Here is a 9,961-nt window from a genome sequence, read left to right as displayed (position 1 = left end):
GGCACGTGTACCGTCACCCCAGTCCTAGGCTTTCAGCTGGGTTTTATAAAACCTTTTCGCTTTAGGCCTTCTCCGTGTGCAAAAAAAGGAAAAAAAAGGTTCAATCAATAAATCAGTTTCAACTTCTCGCAGGAAAAAAAAGAGATCTCACAAAGTTGGAATTGATTGAACTTTTTAGTCCCACCCAGTCTGCCGTTACCACCACAGCCATGCCCACCCAATTGGCCACACCCACCCAATGGGCCACACCCACCTGGCACCCGACAATACATAAGTGGGTTTTAGGTTGCAGTTTGGGCACTCGGTCTCTAAACGGTTTGCCATCACTGCTGTAGTCTATTTTTCACAGGGTCCCTCACAAGCTATTTCATTCACTTACTTATCTTTGTTATGAAAGCAGGATTATTATTGTTGTTGTTGTTATTATTATTTTGTTATTTCCTCCAGTTGGCAAGGGAGGTGAATAGGCAAAAGACCTAGGAATAAATGAGGCAAAGTGAAAAAATGCGACAGTTGCCCTTCATTTGACGTTTAGTGCATTTTATGGGATGCTATCCTAGCTCCTTTGTTTTACTGGTGTCTTATTTTTATTAAGATAATAAATGCTTTCTCTAGCTCAAGTGATTCAAATGCTCAAAAACAAAAACAAATCTTAAGGAACAAGAATTCACATTTGACTCAGAAGAAGAAATTACAATTTATTACAATTCCCATCTGAATTTTTTAAAGCAACACTCTTACATATCAGTTTGATGCTTAGCCAATGACTGATATTTCAATTGAGTGTGTGTATAGATATAGCTTAGATTCTCCAGCAATTGGAAAATTCAGTTACTACCAATGAATAAACTACAAAAACCTTTTCAAACAGATTTTTATTGGAAGTCTATTCAGCTATAATTACTATCAAAACCCCTATTAAAGTAATTATGATTCACCAGTTGAAAACTGCCAATTTTTGATGGGATTGCAGTATGATTTAATTATACCCCAAAGGTTGAACAGTTGTTAGAAAGCTTCAGCACTACAGTCTAGTGGAAGATTTTCTTTAACTCTGATTTAGATTAGTAGGAAGCTTACACAGCAGTAGACCTTTCTTCCTATAAAATGCTTCTCTAAATGTACATTACCGAAGGGCAAATAAAAAACAAGTCTCAAAGAAAATGCATTGAACAATGACTCCCACCTAGTGGTAGAGGAGGAAAAAAATCACCTTCTATTGACAGTTACACAGTAAGCCTAAAATATTTCCTTTCCAAGATCTCTCCCTGCATTTTATTTTCCTCCTTCCAGTCTGAATCTTTGGAAGGGATTGGGAAAAGGAATATTGTTATCAGATCAGCTCTGTATATGCTTTTCAATTCTTGCAGCGTCTCTTCCAGTCTCTAGATGTGATGAGCTACTAATTCCCTAAGACCAAGTCAATTTGGTCAATTCAAACTGATGGTTTTAAAACCCAAATTTAACAGAGATACCAACTTTCCTCTACTGTAAGTATCCATTTAAAGACAATGCAATATTTTCACAATGTTTACACACTTTTTGCAGCTAAATCCAATCTCTACCAGTTTCCTCTGTTATATTTCCTTTATTAATGCTTTATATTATTCTATGTCAACACAGTATGATAGACTTGTGGGGCTGGCGCGCTGTGCAATAAGCTCACATGGTGCAATAAAATTGTGTGTTTGTTAGTAGAATTCACTGGGTTAGGGATTTTCTTTTCTTTTGTCCTCACAGTGAAACGTGTTGGAGAAGTGCACGAAGGGAGGCTCAGACAATCTCATTGTACACATGTTGTACTTTGACAATAAAGGTTGATTTGATTTTAGACACATGTTGTGAATACCCAGCCCCCTGGAAAAGGATCTAATTCTAGAAAGGTAGAAGGAAAGAGAAGAAGAGAACAACCAGCATCAAAGTAGATGTGCAATGAGTGCACCATTGGGAGACTTGAAAGAACAGGTTAGGGATAAATCATTGGGGGAAAAAACTATGTGGTTGTTAGGAGTTGAAAACAATTTGAAATCATTCATCAATCAATACGAGCTTAAGAGCTGCAGTACATCTTTTTACAGGAATACAGGAAGCAATTAAAAATTGAGACAGATCACTGATCTATCTAGTGCACAATTTTTGGCTCTAACTAATCTTCCAATTTCACAAGTTTTTTCTAACCCAATTTGTTGATGTCAAAAGCTGTGATCATTTATTATTATTATTATTATTATTATTATTATTATTATTATTATTATTATTATTATTATTATGATTTATATACCGCCCCTCTCCCAAGGGACTCGGGGCGGTGTACAGGGCAATTAAAACACTATGAAACAACACATAATATACAAAAATTAAAATGAAATTAAACCGACTAGCCCTAAACAATAAAACACATTCTAAAATTTAAAATATTAAAATTTAAAATCTAAAATCCCAGTCCCTCAGTCCAGGCCGGCAAGTTCAAATAGCCAAGTCTTCAGGTTGCAGCGAAAAGAGCGAAGGTCGGGAGCCATCCGGAGCTCAACAGGAAGCTGTGGGCTAGGCACGCCCACAGAGAATGCTCTCCCTCTGGGGGCCGCCAGTCGACATTCCCTGACCGACGGCACCCTGAGGAGGCCCTCTCTGTGGGAGTGCACAGGACAATGGGAAGTTAACGCCGGCAAAAGGTACTCCCGTAAATAATCCGGACCCATGCCATTTATCACTGAACTAAGGGTTACCATGTCCCGCAAGTTCTGAGGAAAGTATTTGCACTAAAAATGTCCCAGTTTCCAGGAGCCCAGTTGGTGGAATAGCAGTAGCTGCAGCTTAAGTAACAGTAGGATTCAGTTTTAAGGGTGGCTGCAGCCTCACACTAATGACAGAAAGGAAAACAACATTCGTATTCATTGCTTGTATGGCTACCATAACTAGATTCCAAAAACCTAGCATTGAATACAAAGAACTGAGAGCCAGAATGGTGCATGGCATAGTGTAGAATATGTCAGAATATAAACAGGGATTTTTTAGACAACAACACAATAGAATTTGGGATATCGTATCTGTAGATGGCAGCAGTGTTCATTGAGAAATCTATAACTAGAAGCAATTCCATATCAGTTATCTATAGGTATCAAATCAGGTAGCATAAATACAGATGACCACTGTATGGCATTTTTTTATTCCTCTTCACTGTCATATAATGATTTTTGGATTATTATTTTTTTATGTGATAGTCATACAGCATTTATTTGATTCTATCCCAACATTCATTCTGGAGTTCCAACAGTCCTCCTTTTCACCGCTATAGGGTGAGTGACTGGCCCAAAATCATTTAGTGAGCCTCTGTAGGCTCTTATATTTTCACCACCAACTCACCCTTATTCTTTGAATATTTCATACAGAATTGCTTCCAGCTGCATACTTTGTGCTAAAAATTGCTGCCTTATTAGTGTGAATATTGCTAAGCACATTTAATTTGTGCTTAGATTGTAAGCTGCCCTGAGTCTTCGGAGAAGGGCGGGATATAAATGGGATTAAAATTAAAAAAAAATTGTTCACAGCTCAGAGATGCAGCTCCAACCGCACTGTCTTGAGTATTTGAGGTTGTAGAACAGCATTAATGTGTAAATTTATACAGATTAATGTATCATAGTTTTACTCTTGGAAATGTCACTCTCACAATGAAGCAATATCATTTACGTAATAGTAGTAGTACCATAGTTAGTAGTAGTAGTAAAAATACTGGCCTTTCCTTAGTCTTTTCCTCTTCCCTCAGCACTTGTCAGGAGACCTGAAGCCCAGTTTTCACATCTTTTAATTTAAGGGCAATATGTCTCATTTTATTGTTATTTACATTCAAAATATATTTACATATAATAATGTAACAATGAAATATTTCAAGCCTTTTCTCCAAGTTATTACTGAAGAATTGTTTGTAAGGTATTTTGTCATGCAAGCTAACAATATAAAGAGCTGAATATCATTGTTTTGTTTTTCCAGTAAACATGGAACTTGTTCAATGATTTTCCCTTTTTTGATATGCAGTTAAAAGGAAACTGAATAGCTGCTTAATATGCGTACAAGAAATTGCCGCAAGATGATTGAGCAAGATCAGCATTTTTTGCTCTTCAGAAACCCAACTGAATATTTATGTGTGCTGTTAAAAAGCCCTCTGGATTAGAGTTCATAATAATACAGTGGGGTTATAACATTTTATCAATTACGAAGATGTGAAAGTATCTCCTTGATTCATTGGGCACAATGAAATTGCATTGGTGAAGATTATCTGCATACCACATTTGCAATCTTAAATGGAAAGACCTCTTCAGAGGCTTCTCATAATTGAATTGTCATGAACTGTATCATCAGATACATTACATATCCAATTTCCAACAAACGTCTATGAAAAAAAAATCATGTTTTCACCCAGCAGAGAAATCTAAATTTTCTATGAATAATTAATCATCTGTATAAAATACTGTACCACTACTCACAAAAAACTACATTCAAATGTACAATTTATGTTTATTTTTTAATTTAGTTTTATTCATTTATAACAGGGGTGTCAAACTGCCGGCCCGCGGGCTAGACACATCTCGTGGAAGCCGTGCCCACCCCACTACTGGCAATGGCAAAACAGTCCCAATATGTTGTGCGACATTATGTGACGTCGCAAATTTGACATGTCTGATTTATAACATAAAATGTGAAAATACAAAAGCAATAGTAGGGGACGACAGTAGAGAAAAAGAAAAAAAAGTGTGAAGAAAGGGAGGAGTAGAAACAAAAGGCATTTACTTCTGACACTCTCTGTTGCAGTAAAATGAAACACTAAAATCAAATCTCAACTTTTTACATTTTCTATAGTAGTATGCACTAGCCATTTTTGTATTGGCAAATCAGTCTAATCAATAAAAACCAAAATCATAATATCCTTTTTTTCCACCTCAAGCACAAAGTCCAGAAGCGGTTTCCAAGCAGAAACAAAGGTACTCTTTTCTTTTATCGGCACAGTCAATTTGGCCCTCTGCTAATTCCATCAGCTTTTGTAACCATTTGTCTGTGGTAGGAATTGAGGCATCCTTCCACTTTTGTGCGTAGAGCAATCTTGCTATCGTCACCATATATAAAATCAGAGTTCCATTTTTTCCCCAGTTCACTTTCCATTAGACCCAGAAGGAAAGTTTCTGGTTTAATCTTTACGTTCACTTTAAGAATGTTCTGCATTAATATATGAATCCTACTCCAATATTTTTTTGCCTTATCACATTTACATTTACATTTCCAACATTCATTTGAAATACCTTTATACTTTCTAGATAACATATCTGGTGTTAAATACCAGAGATACATCAATTTGTAAAAAATTTCTTTTAAGTTATAATTTAATGCCTTTTACCCACATATTCTCCCATCGTTCAAGCATCACATTGTACCAGGGGTAGGCAACTTTGGCTCTTTTATGACTCATGGACTTCAACTCCCAGAATCCCTGAGCCAACATGGCTCAGCTTGGAAACTCCCTTTCTGGGGAAAGGAGTTTCCAAACTGAGACATGTTGGCTCAGGAGTTCTGGGAGTTGAAGTCCATGAGTCATAAAAGAGCCGAAGTTGCCTACCCCTGCATTAGACCCAAAATTCCTTGCCCACTGGATCATACAATGTTTTACATGCTCATTTTCCAAATTTAATTTTAATAATGTTTTATAGACCTTGGCAATTATATGATCATCACTACCACATAGTAGGACTTCCAATTCAGTTTTAACAAACTCAAAACTATGGCTTTTCTTGTCTAGTTTAAATCTTTTCTTCATTTGTTGATATGTAAACCAGTGGCAAGCATAACCTCTAATTCTAATTCTTCCCTAGACTTGAGGATGGGGTCTCCAGAGTTGAAAGATATTATTTTATCATACATCCACCAGTCCGGCTTCACCACCATTTCTTTTCTTAAAAAAAGCTTCTTGAGGAGACACATAGGGGCAATTTCATAAAAACCTTGTTTTATATTTATTCCAAACTCTTAAGACATGCATCTAATAAAATGGTTATTAAAATCAACATTTACTTTAACTTTATACCATAAATAGCCATGCCATCCAAACCTTAATTCATGGCCTTCCAAATCAAGCAGCCTCTTATTTTGGAGGTTCATCCACTCTTTTAACCAAACCAAACAGCATGCATCAAAATACAATTTCAAATCTGGTAAACCCAGAACCCTCTTTCCTTGGCATCTTGCAATAACTTGTACTTCAATCTTGGTTTCTTTCCTTGCCATATAAATTTAGAAATATCTCTCTGCCAGTTTAAATGGAATATCCATTGCAAGTATTGGTATTGTCTGGAACAGAAAGAGCATCTTTGATAAAACATTCATTTTAATTAACTAACTGCTTGTGTGACGTGTAAATAGCTTTAACTCTTTGAATAAAGCTCTCTCCAAAGTCCATTTCTTCCAGGACTTTAAACTTAGAGAAGTCCAATTTAAATCGTCAAAGGCCTTCTCTGCATCTAGGAATATTAAAGCTGCCTGTTTCTCACTGTGGTATTGTAAATGTTCAACGATATTCAGAACAGTCCTCACATTATCCCTTAACTGTCTTTTTGGCAGAAAGCCAGATTGGTCTTCATGAATACCAATACCTGTAAAATATTCTTTAGTCTATCTGCCAGAATTGCAGCAAAGAATTTGTAGTCATTGTTCAATAGTGAAATTGGTCTGTAATTCTTTGTCTTTGTAGGATCTTGGCTCTCCTTCAGTAATAATGCAATATTCACTTCCTTCCACTTTTGGGGTATTCTTCCCTCCTGAAGTATATAATTCATTATGCCCTTTAGTGGCTGTAGATGTTCTTCCTTGAGGCACTTATAGTATTGACTTGTAAGGCCATTTGGTCCTGGAGCTTTACCTGGTTTCATTTTTTTAATAGCTTCTGATATTTCGAAGAGTGTTATTGTCATTCACAACTTGCCTCTGGGATTATAATAATTTTGGTAAGATATTCATCTATTTTACATCTAGCTAACCCTTGTTTTTTATACAAGTTAGAATAAAAATTATGAAAAGTTAATATATTTACTTATCAGGAGCAAAGATTCAGATTGAACTCTATAGAAAAAGCCAAGGATTTTCTGATTACACATAAACTAATTTTAGAGTTAGCTGAGAAACTGGATGGAGATAAGAAATTTGTGGCAGAACAATGTCAAGAGTACTGTAGAAGAGGATAGAGCAGAGATAGTGATACAGGAATCTGCTACTTTCTGCACACATGGAGATTAAGGCTATCACCTGGAATATTAATGGAGTGAACGCCCTATATCCAAATGTAAAATGTATTTTTTATGTTTACTGAGTGTGATCTTTTAATTTTGCAGCAAGCTTCAAGGCTGGAAAAAGTTTAAAGAGGACAGGGCTGGTAAGGTATCAATATTCTACCACTCAGAAAGTTATATGGTGCACTCATTGCATAGAGTTGCCATGTTTTCACTCCAAAAGTACTTCTCTGCCTTCCAAAATTTATGACAAACTCCAGGACACCATGGTTTTGCTTGTGCAATTCTCTTTATGCTGTGACTATGGGGGTTTGGAAAAAAAAGATTATTTCTTCAAAAATAACACAAATATTGGCTGGATGATGAACACTGTCCTTATCCTGATTCATGGTCAGAACTGCATCTTGGAAAACTGTGGTATAGATCCTGGAGTGATGGATAAGCGCAATCTCCAGCCAGCCAGATCCATGTGCTATAATACCAAAATAAGATCTGTTAGTGGAAAGTTCAGTGCTGAAAAAGCTTTTATTAACTGTCACAGGTTTTTATCTGCATCCACGGTCAGTGGGCCTCGGCTGAGCACAAGCCTTCTTGGCCTTTAGGCCAGGGCCTTTCAAACTTTTCACCCATTGTACCACTTTTAGGATAAGGCTATATCCGGGTACCACCAGTCACCTAGCAAGGTGTCAAAAACTTTATGACAAAAAAGGAAAAAAATGATAAAGTACAGGTAGTCCTCGACTTACAACAATTTGTTTAGTGACTGTTTGATGTTACAATGGCACTGGAAAAAGTGACATGACCATTTTTCACACTTATGACTGTTGAAGCATCCCCAGGGTCATGTGATTTACATTTGGATGCTTGACAACTGATTCATACTTATGACGGTCACAGTGTCCCAGGGTCATTTGATCACCTTTCGCAACTTTTTGACATGCAGTCAATAGCCGGGGGGGCGTGGCCAGGTCATCACTCAGATTGTGGGGTGCCAGTGAGGGGTGCGGGCGGGGATGTGGGGGGGATCCGTGCATCTCTGGTGGAGGGGGGTGGGACAAGCATGGGTGCCTTCCTTCCCTCCCTCTGTCCCTCCCATTGTCCCTTCCTTCCTTCCCTCCCACCCTCCGTGCCCAGGAAGGGACAACGGGAGAGGGACAGGCTGCCAGCACGGCTGGTGGCTCTGCTGCCAGTGGCCATGGCTTGAAAGGCCACTATAAATTGCTGGACAAGAGCCTCACAGCTTTAAGAGCAGAGTGGTGGGAAGATATTTGTAATGAGAGAGGGAGAAAAACAGGCATCCCCTGAAGTAGACCAGCAAATGGCCCCCGCCCTCTTCACACACCCGTGGACTCCAGGAGAAGGGACGCTGCGAGCGCTATGAGAGTCCACATTACCTGCACTACGCCGCCCACACCCCACCCTGGTTTTGGCAGGCAGTGGTGCATTTTCCTTACCGCGCCGAACCTGCCTGTGCACATGCAGAGGCAGAGGAGAGCGCATGTGCCTCAGCCTCTGCACACGCCCAGGCAGGTTCAGCATGTTGCCGGTTCACCTCGCCACTCCACACAGTGAGGAGAATGCGCTTCAGCCTTGCAGCTCTTGTCCAGCAATTTACAGTGGACTTTCAAGCCATGGCCACCGGCAGCAAGGCACAGAGGAAGGAAGGAAGGAAGGAAGGAAGGAAGGAAGGAAGGAAGGAAGGAAGGAAGGAAGGAAGGAAGGAAGAATGAGAGGGAGGGAGGGAGGGAAGAACTCTCATGCTGCAACCCTTCCCCAGCTGCATTTCTTACCTGTTTGTCACTGCCACCTGTGTGCACACCTGGCCTGTTTTTTGTCCTCTCCTCTCTCGCCCCTCCTCCTTCTTTTACCTTCAGTGCAGCTAACTCTTCCTCCTCCTTCCAAGGCTGCATCTCTCCCCCTCCCGCCCAAACTGCCTTTTATAGCCTCTCCTGTCGCCACCCTCCCTCCTTCTCCTTTATCTTCTGGGTGTGCCAGAAGTTCTGATCCTGGGGCATTTGCCTCACCCCAGCAGCCCCCCGAGGACTCTCTCAAGGCAAGTCCTGCGCTCCGCCGCTTTGGCTCGTTCCCTCCCCCGCTACCTTGGGTGATGGATTCAGAAACCAGTCATAGCAGGATATCCAAAATGTCTGTCTGCCTTCACAGAGTTTATTGCTTTCTCTCCAGTTTTAACAAGCAGCAAAGAGTATATGGCAACAGCATCGTTATTGGTGTATTCTCCTTGTCAATCTTTAAGAACATCCCAGCCAGGGTAGAGTCTCACATATCTTGATGGTTCCTGGTGGTGCTAATTAGGTGAGCTCATAGACATTTGAGGTAAACAGGTACTGAGGCATGGCAGTTTGCTACGCACGGCCTCTACGTAACCTTTATATGACCTCTATCTCTACACTTGGGCTGGGCTGGGTACCACCTGCCACATGCCAATGTACCACAGACACCGGTTAAAAGGCCCTGCTTTAGGCAACCCACACACAAGGACACAATAGGTAATATTTGCAGTTCCTTCTCACACACTTCCCCAGGAATTCCTACTACTAGAACTACTATAATTTGTGATCCCTACTACTAAAAAAAAGCATTTTTCTCCCAAACTCTAGTGGTTCTCCTAACAGCTCTACTGTCTATTTTATCAAATCTTCTTTCTTATCTTCTGCTTTGTTTTGAAGTCTTGA

This window comes from Vipera ursinii, assembly GCF_947247035.1.
Source record: "Vipera ursinii genome assembly, chromosome: 6".
Taxonomy (NCBI): domain Eukaryota; kingdom Metazoa; phylum Chordata; class Lepidosauria; order Squamata; family Viperidae; genus Vipera; species Vipera ursinii.
This window is presented reverse-complemented; position numbering follows the sequence as displayed.